The sequence below is a fragment of the Saccostrea echinata genome, unplaced genomic scaffold (assembly GCF_033153115.1).
Source record: "Saccostrea echinata isolate AGI-Se365-2 ecotype Australia unplaced genomic scaffold, CSIRO_AGI_Sech_v1 ptg000009l, whole genome shotgun sequence".
Lineage (NCBI taxonomy): Eukaryota > Metazoa > Mollusca > Bivalvia > Ostreida > Ostreidae > Saccostrea > Saccostrea echinata.
In genome coordinates this window covers 41,935,917-41,952,152 of record NW_026889758.1, presented here as the reverse complement: position 1 = coordinate 41,952,152, position 16,236 = coordinate 41,935,917, and the positions used below count along the sequence as shown (strand labels likewise).

Genomic DNA, 16,236 nt, shown 5'->3' with positions numbered 1-16,236 from the left:
AACCGGTCTTGTTTATATAATTTTACAATGTCATAAACAGCTGCTTAAGTGCATATAATATTGTAAATGGATTTATATATAGGATTAGGGAAAGATCCTCACTTGATTATGGCAGCATATTTAGCTCGTAGGAATTTATTATCTACCACACATGATCAATGTCACTTTTGGACGTGAATGACTTTTGACACCCTAACTTCAGTTCAAATCAACGTTAACTTTATGTGACGTCTCTCTGAATCTTTTTTGGCATGTAACTTGGGTAAAAACAATTAAGTACTCTTGATGCATTTGATTTCTCTTAGCCCGTTTAAACATTTCCAAGGTCTATACCAGTTTTTGCAGGGGCGAAACTATGTAGAAGTTGGAAAAGAAACCCATCCCCTTTTTGACGTATTTGGTTTTCGAGGGGTGAAAATTTTCAATATTACACTCAACTACATGCAATATTTATTATATTATACTGAATGTTTTATACAAATACAAATAATAGTGAACCTTGAGCGCATAAATCTGCGCAGTCACTATTTTTTGGAATATCACCCGTCGTCAAGCAATGTTGACTGTTGCGACACTGGGCGTGGCTTCATTATTCAGCGGATAATAGTGCTTTTTAACAAATGTTTCTTGACGAATCAGATTACTTCATCTAATATACCTGAAAGTACAATATTAATTAATTGTCATCATTTTCCTATTTTAGCATTTTTACTGGTAATGGTTTTGAAATGATAGTTAACATGCACTGTTCAAAAAGTCTTAAAATGTTGTTTTGGCTCAATTTCTTTGTTAGATTACTGTGTTGAACTAGGGCAGGTCAATTAAAGTAACATGATGCTATAGATTACATGTACATTTAGTAATGTAAAGTAGACAAATTTATTGTTCTCACAAGTAGTTCTCAAACATTGATTTAAGATGGTCTCCTGAAGGATGTAATAATGCAATTGGTCTGCTTAAGGTACAGTGTATAATATAGACATGCATATTTTATTTTGAATTTGTATTATGTCAATCATTAGAAATATATGGATCTTAATTAAAAAACATTGTTTTCATTAGAATTTAACATATGTGTAATAGGCATATATTCTTCATGCTTTTCCATAGTTAAGTCCTTTTTTACAGGGTCTCTGCTTGAATCATGTGGACCCCAGTGAAACAAATCTATGGAAAGAGAGAAAATCTCAGCTCAAGTGTCAACATGTCTTTATTCCAAGAAAGGTAAATTGATAATTTTTTCTGCTAAAATACTCTTTTATAAATTATAATATCAATGCAAAAGAGTGAACAAACAACATTTTGAAAATGAAAGTGCAATAACAGTTAATAATTATGATTAGTCGAATGAATGTTAATAATCTAATCAAAGTCCTTGTTGTATATCATTTTTGCTAGGGCTGTGTATTGAGCAAAAAAAAAAGAAAGACATTTTTTAATGTGATATGCAATATATTGAATTCTTTAACAATTCTGTCAAAAAAGTCTTATAAATCATTACGCATGAATTTTATAAAAATAATAATTGTTGTTTACTCATTTTTAATTTTTTGTCTCACCATCTTTAAAAATAACACTTCAAATTCAAACTTTTCTTGACTGTAAAATCAACATGTTAAGTAAAGTTGTCTATGTATTTTTATGATTTTGTAATAATCATTAAGATGTGCTACCTCCTTAATGATTATGTCATTTTTGAACAGCTTTAATTCAAAACAGTTACCGGTAAATATAATCTTTGATGGTTGAAATTCCCAAGTTTTTCACAGAATTACATTAAAAAACCGCCTGCCCAAAATGTATTGGAATTAAGTTATTTTTAGCTCACCTGAGCCAAAGGCTCAAGTGAGCTTTTCTGATCAAAATTTGTCCGTTGTCTGTCGTCATTGTCGTCTTTATTGTTGTTGTTGTAAACTTTTCACATTTTCATCTTCTTCTCAACAACCACTGGGCCAATTTCAACCAAACTTGCCACAAAGCATCCTTGGGTAAAGGGGATTCAAGTTTGTTCAAATGAAGGGCCACACCCTCTTTCAAGGGGAGATAATTAAGAATTAGTGAAAATTTAGTGGTATCTTTTAAAAATCTTCTTCTCAAGAACCACTGGGCTGTAAAAGTTGAAACTTAGGTGAGACCTTCATTACATAGTGTAGATTCAAGTTTGTTCAAATCATGACCCCCTGGGGTAGGATGGGGCCACAAGGGGGGATCAAATTTTTACATAGGAATATGTAGAAAAAATCTTGAAAAATCTTTTTCTCAAGAACAACAAAGCCACAATTAGGCATATTGATATGGAATTATCCTCAGGTAGTGCAGATTCAAGTTTGTTCAAATCATGACCCCCAGGGGTAGGGTGGGGCCACAATGGGGGATCAAAGTTGTACATAGAAATATGTAGGACAAATCTTGAAATTGTTTTTCTTAAAAACAACAAAGCCACAATTAGTCATAATTTATATGGAAGCATCCTCAGGTAGTGTAGATTCAAGTTTGTACAAAATCATGACCCCCGGGCGGGGGGGGGGGGGGGGAGGGGCACAATGGGGGATCAAAATTTTACATAGGAATTTATAGAAAAAAAATCTTTAAAAACCTTTCTCTCAAGAACAACAAAGCCACAATTAGTCATATTGATATGGAATCATTCTCAGGTAGTGTAGATTAAATTTTGTATAAATCATGACCCCCAGGGGTAGGGTGGGGCCACAATGGGGGATCAAAATTTTACATAGAATTATATAGAAAAAAATCTTGAAAAATCTTCTTCTCAAGAACAACAAAGTCACAATTAGTCATATTGATGTGGATTCATCCTCAGGTAGTGAAGATTCAAGTTTGTATCAAATCATGACCCCTCGGGGTAGGATGGGGCCACAAGGGGTGATCAAAGTTTTACATAGGAATATACAGAAAAAAAAATTGAAAGATCTTCTTCTCAAGAACAGCAAAGCCTTGTTAAGTCATATTGATATGGAAGCATTCTCAGATAGTGTAGATTTAACTTTGTTCAAATCATGACCCCCAGGGTTAGGGTGGTGCCACAATTGAGGATCAAAGTTTTACATAGGAATACATAGGAAAAAACTTCAAAAATCTTCTTCTCAGGAACAACAAAGCCATGTTTTGTCATATTGATATGGAAGCTTCCTCAGGTAGTGTAGATTCAAGTTTGTTCAAATCATGACCCCTGGGGGTAGGGTGGGGCCACAGTGGAGGATCATAGTTTTCCATAGGAATATATAGGGAAAAAAACTTGAAAAATCTTCTTCTCAGGAATAGCAAAGCCATGTTTTGTCATATTGATATGGAAGCATCTTCAGGTAGTGTAGATTCAAGTTTGTTCAAATCATAAACCCCAGGGGTAGGGTGGGGCCACAATGTGGGATCAAATTTTTACATAGGAATGTATAGGAAAAAATCTTTTCATCAACAGAAAAGCCATGTTTAGTCATATTGATATGGAAGCATCCTCAGGTAGTGTAGATTCAAGTTTGTTCAAATGATGGGGGGGGGGGGGGTAAACTTCAGGTAAACTTCGGTATCTCGAACACCGGTATGTCGAATACCACGGATATCTCGAAGTGAATCAACGGTCCCGGCCGTTTTTATTATATTTATGATTTTAAAAAACCCTGGTATCTCGAACACGGAAATCTCGAATACCTCGCTTATCTTGAAGTAGATTTACGGTCCCAAGTGCTATAAACACATGCATTATCTCGAAGTCCAACAAATTCTCGCTCCGCTGAATTCACACCTTAGTACACAATAATCCCATTATGCTAATTTTATGGTCTGCTGAACGTTTCCCTTAGGTCTAGCACAGGCTTCATGGGACCATTCCTGATAATCACACCTTATTAGTCCCAAGCTGTTGTTTTTGGTAGTTAAATTTAATTACGCAGGCCAGGTGATTTGGAGGTGTTAATAAAATGCACTCTCAGAGATACTATGACACGATAATGAAACAGCAGCTTGGGGACGATTACTGTACTAGAAATTTAAATTATCGAAAATACACGCTTATACACATCATTACATATCAAAGTAAACACTGAACACATCAAAGTGATATTGAACTCAAGAAATTAAACAATTAAAGACATTATTTTGAGTATAAAAGTCAGTACCAAAAATCAAATCTACAGTAAATATCATGTCTGATAAGGCAGTCTAACGAAGGACCCGGTAGCCAACCAGGGGGGATAGTTAGATTATCTGACCGTGGTGTAAAAAGAAAACTTAAAGTTCATACAATCGAAACAAAGTTTGCTTTTGTTTATTCATATTGGCAATTTCAATAAATTATTGTAGAACGATAATTCCTGTTGTTACATTTAGGCATGTGGGTGTATGTACATATCCTGTTAAAGTCTTTGTGTATCACATTATATCATGATATACTTCAGACAAATTAGTACACCCGTAGTTTTGAATACAGTTCATACATTGATTTCATTTGCCACAATGGTCTCTTTAATATTGCAATAATGCATTTGGTCTTCCTAATGCATGTATAATGCAGGTACTGTATATACTCTATGTCCAGCTTATAGGTGAGTCATAAGAAGATTAGTATTTTGAAACCAGGTTAAAACATCAGAGCATTGATTTGAAATTGTCAATTGATTCTGGCAAAAATTTGTACCGATTTATAAGCGGGTCAATAGCAAATCCCTCCAAAATAACCTCAAAAAATACAACTGACTTATAGGTGGACCACCTTATAGGCAAGTATATATATGGTATAGTTTTTGTTGAATTTTGCTAACAGCAAAACACTATGAATAAAGAATTTTGGAAAAAAAAGATTATTAAGTTTAATGATGCATGTATGTAGTATAGAAATATTGTTCATATGCCTGTACATGGTACAAATATGCATTTTACAGAGTGTACATATGCCAGAATCATATGGACCGCAGACTGGCTCTGGTGATTCCGTTAAGAAAAAAGAGGAAAAATCAGTGCTTGTGCTCATTGGTCATTGGACAAAGGTAAATAGATTTATTTCATGAAACTAAACATGTAAATTACTAGGATATTAAAATATCACAATTAAAATACATGTACTGATTTATATATATATGGATATCAGTTGGTCTCCTTGATGGAGTTAAATGCATTTGTTATCCCTTTTAAGTGGATCATTTAAATATTATGCAGTTTATTTAGAAGCTCTTTATTATCTGCACTGTTTACTTTTACAGGGTGTATGCCAGAATTTTTTCAAGAACAGTCTGAATCTGACATGGAAAAAATGAAGAAAAACAGCCTTCCTGTTTATAAATCTACATTCTGACAAAGGGTAATTTTGTTTAGTTCAATTAGAAGTGCACATTTAATTTCAGTTGCTTTCCTTAATGATATAGCATTTTTATTCCCTTATGAACAATATGTATACTTGTAAAGCATGTATCACAAAATCTTCTGCAAACAAAGTTTTGGGTGTATAGTGTTTGTTGTTTAACGTCCCTCTTGAGAATTTTTCACTCATATGGAGACGCCACCACTTGTCGGTGGAGAGCTGCAAATTTTTGTCCTATACTCAGCACTTACGACCATTGAGCATTGAGGGATCTTTTTCGAGCCAGCACCTACTGTGACATTGGACCTCGGTTAATACCTCTGTCTCATTTGAAGAACAGGTCTCCATGTCCCACAGTGGGATTCAAACTCGCGATGTAAGGATCAGCTTCTTTCTCCGCGACTCTAGAGTAGACGCTCTAACCACTGCATCTGCTCTACTTTGGCAACTTTGGGTGTATATAAGCATAGGAATCATCATGTCCGTCTGTCTGTTCATGTGTTTGGCCACTTTTATGATTAGTTTTTTTGTTCCAATTCTGGCTGAGATAAATTGATTTAAGTCATCTAGATACAAACAAATTAAGGGAAATTACTATGGTATTGGAATGAACATTTTGGAATACTGTCTAATTGTTCCATTGTAGTTGGTTTCTTTAATGTTGAAATAATGCATCTGGTCTTCCTAATGCATGGCATACACTGTATGCATGTGTAATGTTAAAGTTGGCTGAATGTAAAACAGTTCTTGCATTATAACAAAGGTAAATAGATTTAGTTCATGTAACTAAACATGTAAATTATTAGGGTATTAAAATCTCAAGTTTTGAATACTGATTTACATGTGGATAGTAGTTGGTCTCCTTAATGCAGTAATAATACATTTGGTCTCCCTTATGCATACTGTATATTATGTAAATTTAATGACCGACATGTATGAGGGTTGATCCAAAAGTTCATGGAATTTCTTCTAGTGTTGTACCGATAATCAGAAAACATCGATTGTCGACAAAAAAATGCTACCGATTCCGATGATCGATTATAGTTTTTCATAATCGATCATCGGAAACATACTTCTAATACAATACATTCCGGAATTATCCTTTTCTGGTTTAAAATTTATTTCTTCTTAATGAAAGAAAATGGCATCTGCATCTGATACTAGCCAACTAGCACGAAGCAGAGGTGATTAAGAACCGAAGATGCGTATATAGGGCCTAAAAAAAATTATTTTTGTTTCCTGTAATAACCCGACCGACCCATTCAATTTACCCCCGGGTGAATTTTTTTTTCTGCCAAATCTGTGTTTGCTCTTTGGTTTGATCAATCAGCTGATTCTTTTTATTCAAAAAATATTAATTGTATCTTTTATTTGAGATATAAAATATGCAACTTAGTCAACATTTACCTTAAATATAGAGTGATCAATTCCCCCCACAACTTCTTGAAGTTCGTTTTCTGCCGCTAGGCAGCCATGTTGGGTGTCCACTGTAAATATTTTTAGGTCTAGAAAGTGTAAAAGAAGCAAAACAACAAAGAAAATAATATATTATGTATTTCATATATTCATGTTAAAGAAATAAATGAAATTATTGTAATAGTCTGCTTTTTGTATACAAAACTATGAAGAAATCCGATTATAATCGGTGAAATCGCATCAGAAGCAGTAACCGATTCCAACCGATGATCGATTATGAAAATTAACTGATGTCTCATCACTAATTTCTTCATATTTTTTTTTATTTATTAGTGAAAGCGGTTGAATACTGATTTACATGTGGAGAGTAGTTGGTCTCCTTATTGCAGTAATAATACATTTGGTCTCCCTTATGCATACTGTATATTATATAGATTTAATGACTGACATGTATGAGGGTTGATCCAAATGCTCATGGAATTTCTTCATATTTTATTTTTTCATTAGTGAAAGTGGTTGAATACTGATTTACATATGGATAGTGGTTGGTCTCCTTAATGCAGTAATAATACATTTGGTCTCCCTTATGCATACTGTATATTATATAAATTTAATGACTGACATGTACGAGGATTGATCCGAAAGTTCATGGAATTTCTTCTTATTTTATTTATTTATTAGTGAAAGTGGTTGAAAATTACAAATAAGAATATAGACACTTGATGATTTTTTTTTAATAAAAAAATATTTTAAATATTAATGATAGTAACTCTATGGCAGTTGCCATAGCAAAGGATGTTTTAAAATGCAGGGGAGACATTTACTTGTTCATTATCATTTTAATTCTTAATGCATGATATCAGAAAAAACCTGCGCCAAGTGGCAAATAAAATGAGAATTTTGTCATTATTACGATTGCTTGACCACTAATATACCTGTATGTGAGAGTTTTACTGATTTAACTTGATATTTAGATTATTAGTTGATGATTTCTTGTTCATCTTTTAATTGTTAGAGAACGTCACATTTCAGTCAAGTTATAAGTTTTGTTAAAATCTTAGGAACACTCTGACTTAAAGGGGTATACTACTGATACAGGCTGGAGAAAAATGCATTTAGCAACTGATTTTCCAGTGGCGTGAAAAATTTAAGAACAATAGAACTTCCATGGAGGTTGATTAAAGGTGTGGCTGCTTTTGGAGGGTCTGTTTTTCTCGTAGACAAATTAAGCGTTGATGGATGAAATGACCGCCGACGTACTGTGCTTGACTTTGCTACTGAAATTCGAACATCATATGGAAAGATGGGGAGTATTTTTAAAATATGAGTGTAATATAAAGATAAGTCGATTGGTGGATACCCAGGCTTTTCTTGAGAGAAAAAAGGAGAAAAAGGCAGAATATTCTGTAGAATTACTTAGTTGAATTGAACATGAGGGTGAGATGCTCCTATAACATGACATGACATACTTAACTTGACGTTACGTCGAAGTCTCCCCCGGATTTTACAACTATCAGTGTTCAGAAAGCTCATGTGACCTTATTGGTAATTGGAACGTGGTGAAATTTTCCAGTATTGTTGCATAATGACTCTATATTATAAATATGCCTATTGTTTGCTTTCATCAAATCACAATAAAATTTTAGAAATAATTAAATTCCATGAACTTTTGGATCAACCCTCGTTTTAGAAAAAAGATGGATCTAAGATTGAACAGGTTATAATTCACCTGAGTCATTTAAATTACTTATTGCTATCTGTTCTTGTTCAGTCATCATGTGTCAAGTATTGTCTGTAAACTATTGAACATTTTCAGCTTCTTTTCTGGAACCAGTTTCAACTAATTTCTCGGTTGAAGTACTGTAAAGGGGATAATTTCAGGGGTTGTAATTTTCATGTTTTTCTCTCCTCTGACACGATCGCGGTTTGTTGAATTTGCGGAATCGGTATATAACTAAGGTTACATGTACCTCCCTTCAATGTCTATATCTGTTTAATACATAGCATAGCTAGAAGGCATTAATCAGCGTTATGTATTCACTTCACGAACAACAGGGTAGATTTATATATACATCAGCAAGTTCGATAGTTATTTAAATGATTTTTTAAAACCAAAATGTCGATAAAAACATGATAATGCAGGTAACAAATACACGTCGTAACATAGTTACGTACGGGTATTCAAAACCCATGACCCTAGTGTTTTGATTGATGAAACATGTAGCGTTGGCTATTAAAACAGTTTTTTTTTTTTTTTTTTTTACAAATACAGGTTATTATCTGCTGGGTGATCTAAATTAATGTCAAGCGTGATAATTAAAATAATTGAATGACAGGTACGATTCGTAATTACTGAAATGACCATGCACTGCACGTATATTTACATATCGTAGTCTATTCTCAAATTTCCAAATATAACATGTAGGTTATTGAAAACTTATTCACTGTTTCTTGAATTCACGGATTTATTCACACCGTGAAAATAGCGAATATTAACACCGCGAGTTATTTTCCCCCTATACAGTATACAGACTTAATATAGAAATGATTTTATCGACTTTCTCAATCTATCATGAATTTAAAAATGTAAATATAAGCATTTAATTGTAAATATTAAACATTTAGCATCTAAAAACCAGAGTTGGAAATTACTGACTGTCCGAGGCAGTCTGTTTTTCAGGTAGGCAGGGACAAACTTTAGATTAACCTCGGTGGTCGGGGTCATTTAAACAGGTAGTTCCTGTTTTCCTTCTTTTTTCAGGGTATAGTAAGTCTATAGAAATTAAGTAAAATATAGTATATCAAAGGAACACTTCTAGTTAAAAATATGAGATGACCTTTAGGACCAATATTGGTTTCAGTCTTTAGAAAAAGCTTACCGATATATGTTCCGGTCACTGACTTTAGGTCACATGTGTGTAGTTTCTTGTTTCTCATGTATTGCTTTAGATAAGTTCTACATTAATGGTAATCTAACAACCAAGCTTTATGATAAACGTGATAACTTTTCAATCGTCAACTTCCCTTACTTATTCAGCAATATACCTTCATCACCTGCATACGGGGTTTATATCTCTCAGTTGATTCGATACGCAAGAGCATCCTCTATGTATGAACAATTTTTAAAAGGAGGTAAGTTATTGACAAACAAATTGCTGAAACAAGAATATCAGCAGTCTTGTTTAAAGTCATCATTTTGTAAGTTCTATGGTCGATACAATGACCTTGTCAGCAAATACAATTTATCATTAAGTAAAATGCTGACTGACGTTTTTCATGCTTATTGTTAGGCCATTATTTACACACTGTATTGTGTATGGATTTTTCTATTGTTTCCCAGTCGTGACAAGGAGCACACAGCGGGTGTGACTGGTCTGCAGGGGATGCTCACTCCTCCATGGCACCTGATCCCACCTCTGATGTTTTGGAGGTCCGCTCTGCTCCTATTTTGTATTTTTTGATGGGCTTTTGAGCTTGAATACTGATTGTTATCTCGATATATTTCATTCTACTCAACTGTGTGTTCATGTGATCCTACCTTACAGAATGATACATCCTTTGTTTGAGGGTCATTCTTGATGTCTGACTGAGTAATGGCAATGGGACATAAAACCTTAACTGACCTTACCACATTCTTTTCTAATCTGAAAACCCTCATGCATTTTTAGCATAACATATCGCCAATGCACACATTTTTCACGAGGAATGAACTGCATCTACTCTGCATAGAACAGTATCTCTCCCACTGGCACAACAGTACTATTACACGTCATTATGTTCTTGAAAGGCAAACACAGCAATTATTGCTCGACATGATTTTTTTTTCGTGACACCTGCATTATCGAGTAACACAAAGCGAATGATTCATGTCCTCGAACAAAGTGTGCTTACAATGAGGTTTAGTTCCGGTTGATTGCGTTTAGTTAAAGAGAATTTATGATCTGCATTTCCATAGATGTCTTTTATATCAACACCAAACATGCATTTAAGGAAGAAAATATATTAAGTAAAATGCAAAAGCCTGTATTAAAAAATCAAAGGACAAGTGCACTTAAGCAATGCTTAATGGGCCCTTTTTCAGTGCCATATTACTTTAGAATGTATTACCAAATTGTTCTCTTTTGGTAATAGTTAAATACAAGTTTACATTTCTAATTAAATTCACATTAAAACATCACCTAAATCAGCATGGATTTGAAACAAATGAAGTTTTTTAAATGCCTATAGATACCCCAAATCCGGAAAAGTCGTACCGAACCTATTTTGAGTTTCATTTATTTAAATCAAGGGGAGGAGACATTTAAATCAGACACTTGAACAATCTGATGGTGGATCATTGACAGGCGCGTTTGCCGAATGATACTTCTTGTACTATTTTACCCGAGAAAAAAATAGAATGAAGTTGTATAGATACCTGTATCCATAGTGAACAAACTAAGAAATTTGCATGCTTGCATTTGAAATAATACAATAAGTATTAACATTAGTTCCTTTAAATTTCAAAATGAAAAAAGTGTATTTAGGTGGCTTTCAATACCAGTACCATTGTCTTGCATGAATGTTAAAAATGTTTGACACTTTTATTTATGATGACATTTTAACGACACTAAACTCTCCTAACCATCCCGTGTTCCTAAAACCAAATACATACAAACTTCTCTATGCGGCTTGACTTCGATATAATGATACAAAACGTGGTTATGTTTTACAGTGAGCATCTTTGAGGAATGTTTACCTGGGTAGAACTCACGTGACTACCAGTATTTTAAATAATTTATTCCACGAGTGGGTTCAACATAGGTCATACAGGTAAATAGCTCTTGCTTGTTATAGGAAAAACATTGAACTTTTCATACATTTTTAATATTTTAAGTTCAAGCCTAATCATGTACAAATTTCCTACTTTCACACAAGTTTTATAAATGTATAATGCATTTTTTGTCAATCACACAAGTTTGTACAATGTTAGGCTGACAATAAACAAAAGCTTTGAAATGATTGACCGTCCTCGATTTACTATAGAAAATCACGAATGTCGGCTGACCCCTACCACATTGTATGGCTTTGCTCTTTGTATATTCATGAATTTCAGCGATAAAATTTGTTGAATCTTATGGTTTAGATATCAATTAATGATCTGAGATGGAAAATTATGCTTAATTTAATTCTTCATTTTTTCACATTTTACCGGGGCCCATAAGTGCACTCGTTCTTTAGTGTTTATACAGGTAAAAAGTTTGAAAAAATAAAAATGTGCCAAAAAATGGTTTCGAACCAGGACACTAAAAATGTTCATGGTGAGAGTCTGCGGTCTATCATTCTGGGCTATGCTGACTATGAGGACATTTGTAATAAATATAAACCAGTATGATAGAAATAGGTTTTCACTTTTTTGTAGGTTTTTTTCTATGAATTTCGACCCTAGGCACCTCTGAAAAAACCTTGTTTTAAATAATTGCTTACTAGATCAAAATCTATCAAAATTTCATAATTTAATTTAGGGGCAGGCAAAGGGTGATTATATTGCATCTATCGGGTATAATTTTCTTATCAGAAAATTGTAGAGATATGCAAGGTTAATTAATGACAACATTTGTTTTTCCTTTTTGCCTAATACTTTTATGATTTTCACTAATAAATTGATTATTGAAAAAAAGCCTTTAATATGAATGCTGATTTTATCTCCATCTGTTAATTTTCAACACCTTTTCTCGTGATTATAGTAGATAGAGAACATGATTTCTAACATTTACTATTACAGATTATTTCCTTGAGATAGGTTGAACCAACAGTCAAATACAGACACTTTTAAGAAAAGTAAAAATCTGGCTCAGGTAAAAAAAAAAAAAAAAAAAAAAATTTACAGTTTTAACAATAAGTAATTTTACCTTAATTAACTGGAAAAATCTTATTTGACGAAATACAGGTCAAGAATGAAGAGTTTAAAGCCTAGTAGGGATTTTGGTCAATCATTACAGGTAATCTGCAGTCCCTTTCGAGAATTTTACACTCATGGAGACGCCACCACTTGCCAGTGGAAAGCTGCAAATTCTGTCCTATACTCTGCACTCATGGCCATTGAGCAGTGAGGGGTCTTTTTCATGCCAGCACCTACTTTGACATGGGACCTTTGTTTATAAGGTCTCATCCGAAGGACTGGTCTCCATGTCCCACAGTGGGATTCAAACCTGCGACATAAGGATCAACTCCTTACTTCACGACTCTAGAGCAAACGCTCTAACCATGGCGCCACGCTTGTGACTAGCTCAGTTTTAAAGAAATCATTCAAGATATTTTTTATCAAACTTAATATGCTGATACATATATAATTAGTAAGACCTATTCAACTATTTCAAAAACTTTTGACCTTTCCTGTGACCTTGACCTCACTTTCCTTCAATTTGCATTTTGCATGGTTTTAAAACCATTTAAAATATTGATATCTAAGGCTATGCATCTATACATAATTTGGTGAGAATTTATCATCTATATCCATTTTTCTTAGATTTCAATTTCAAAGAAACTTTTCAAGATATTCTCATCAAACTTCATACACTAACACAAAATTTCATGTTGCATTACTATAAACTCGGCGGGCATACATGTCCTATGGACATATTTCTAGTGTATTGCTATTTCTGTTGTTTGTTTACTTCCGGTCAGTAAGTGCCCCCTAGGGGCAAGCCCCAGTCCTGTTTTCTTTTCCAGGGTTGCAACAGCGCCCCCTAGAAAAACAAGCACCATCCAATAAAATCGTATTTTGTGCTGCTTTATGCCAATGAAATTAAGGCTGGACAGCATATGTATTATATTCTGACCAATGGGGTTGCCGTATTTTCAAATAATTAGGATAGACTTACCACTTCAGCATTCCTTTCATCACTGAAGTGATATACATGGTCAAAAATTGACTTTCATTTTTGTGTCAACTGCAGAGCAGAACGACACTTAGAGATCACTTTACCTGGTGTCTGTCTGTCCGTCTGTCACACCTTATATCTCCATAATTTTGAGAGGCAGGGTTTTGATAATTAGCATTTATATATGTTTTTGAGCTCATGATACTATACTTTAAAACTGTATGAAATTCAGTTACCACACAAAATTATATTTAAATACTATGAAAATACATTGGGATCTGTATTCCACAATGAATCATGTTGACTGACAAAGTGACAATTAAAGTAAAGACAGTCTGAAATTCCTTTCCTCCGAGGATTGTTGGAAGCACCTACATGTGTATTAATAAAATGATAAATAGTTATTCCTCATAATTTCAATTAAATTATTCATTTGAGGACTGGGGAACCATATTTTCTTTGATTGCCAGATTCTATCCCAGTCTTTTAAATACTTTTGGATCTTTTTTTTCCTTGCAGGCAAATGCTTGAACGTCCATGCTAATATTAAATTAATAGCTGACCACTCTTAGATTTATTTACCTCTTTAATGACGATACCTAGCAGGTGACATATACATTCCTTGAAACACTGTAGTTCCTATTTGATTTTCACTAATATAAAGATTATTGAAAAAAGACTAAGGTGCTCTATAGTGATCAGTCTATTCATTCATCTGTCTGTCAAGTACACATATCCCTTGTTCAGAATACAGGTGACTCTAAATACTTCAAACTTTATATTTTTTAATTAGATACATGTAGCTGCTTTGGAACATCTGAAAGGTCTATTACATTATCACTAGTTTTATTCATGTAAGTTGAATATATTTTAAACTTTTAAATTTTTATTTTTTCCAGGTAAGAAAGAAATTCAGGAGTTCTTAAATTGCCCTTGGAGTTCTTGGATTGCATCAAACTGCTAAAAGACCTCAACAAAAACAGCGTCTTGAAAATAAAAATGAAAATATTCAGTGAAAAAAAAATGATGAATGAGCCACTAAAAATCTTCAAGCCTTTGAGCTGAAATCTGGAAGTCAATCTGTGGACTTTACTAGTAAGTCATCATTTGTGTGTAATAAATACACTAAACTGTAAACACTTGTTAAAATGTGTATAATTTTTAGATATAATTTGTATCTCATAGACTTCAATAGTTTCATGAAATTTAAGTAATAATGAAAATTTCCTGTTGTCTAGCTAGATTAGAAACTATTATTGTCCAATTTTGGATATTGTGAAATAATTCATCTAGTATGCATACATGTGTGTACACTTACGTGTAAATTAAGTGTTATAGCAAATTCAATCGATCATTAAGTTGAATGTTGACTAATGTTTTTCATCAAAATTGTTTACACTGAATTGTTTGTGGATTTTTCCATTTGCCCAATCATGTCAAGGAGCACATGGCAGGAAATGCTTTCTCCTCCATTGCACCTGGTGTTTTTAGAGGTCTGTGTTTGCTCTGCTCTAATTATGTATTGTTTCAATGGACTTTAAAGCTTGATCACTGTTGGTAATCTTCATATTTCATATACTATTAGAGTACTTGAAGAAAACTGTAAAGATTTAACATACAGTATAATGCATGTATATTGCACTTTAAGTACAGTGTTTGTGGTTAAGAAATGTTAAATCGTCTCATAGTGCATTGAATTTGTTGAAAATTAGAAAATGTGTTGAAATTTTTTTTGAAATAATGTTAGATTGCAGATTTTTTTAAATCATGCAAGTAAGAAATTGCTAAATATTTTTTAGATTTTCTGGACAGTCTAGATGAGTTCTTACTATATACATATACCTAGCATTGTCATCCCAGTTAAAATTTAAGGAGCAAGGTTCATTCCTAAGGTCTACCTGGACAAACTTGCATGGATTAAAGCACATTAACAGATTTACTTCAGATGCTTGACCTGATCTACATTTTCCTCATGTGTTTTTTTGTTTTTGTTTGTTTGTTGTTTAACATCCCTCTCAAGAATTTTTCATCCATATGGAGATGCCACTACTTGCTGGTGGAGAACTGCAAAATTTGACCTATACTTTGCACTCAGGGCCTTGAGCAGTAAGGGATCTTTTTTGTGCCCACATCAACTGCTAGGCGGGACCTCGGTTTATATGGTCTAATCTGAAGGACTGGTCCCCACATCCCCAGTGGATTTGAACCTGAGACTTAAGGATTAAATCCTTACTTGCGACTCTAGATTACAAACTCTATCCTTTGCGCCACATGGGAGACTCCACAAGATTAAGTGTTTTGAGCAGTCCTATTCTCATGTAATTATAAACTCTATGTTGAACAAACCTGCAAAGATGATGTATGTACATGTAAATGTTTCAGGGTACCAATCCTTGATTTGACTTAGATTTTCTGGATTAATGACCAGTTTTTTAGAGAAGGTTCATTCAAAGTAACAATATACTCTTTGGTGATCAGTAAACATAGATGATGTATATTGAGCAGTTAAGTCTAACCCAGACCAACTTGCATAGATTTTGGATCCAGGTGATATACATTACCAAACTGTTTGTTGAGTGAGACATTGCCTTACTAGTAGATAACATGTATAGAAGTGAGCTTTGTATTCTTTGATTAGGTATGTTTTTT

General features: G+C 33.6%; 1 long non-coding RNA gene across 1 annotated transcript; it reads left to right on the top strand.

Annotated features, from left to right (window-relative positions):
* Positions 1–1,162: 1,162 nt before the first annotated feature.
* On the top strand, positions 1,163–15,882 carry LOC133183745 (uncharacterized). Its single transcript, XR_009720720.1, has 4 exons — positions 1,163–1,224; positions 4,896–5,000; positions 5,214–5,311; positions 14,487–15,882. It is a non-coding gene; the product is annotated as an uncharacterized LOC133183745 (long non-coding RNA).
* Positions 15,883–16,236: the final 354 nt, after the last annotated feature.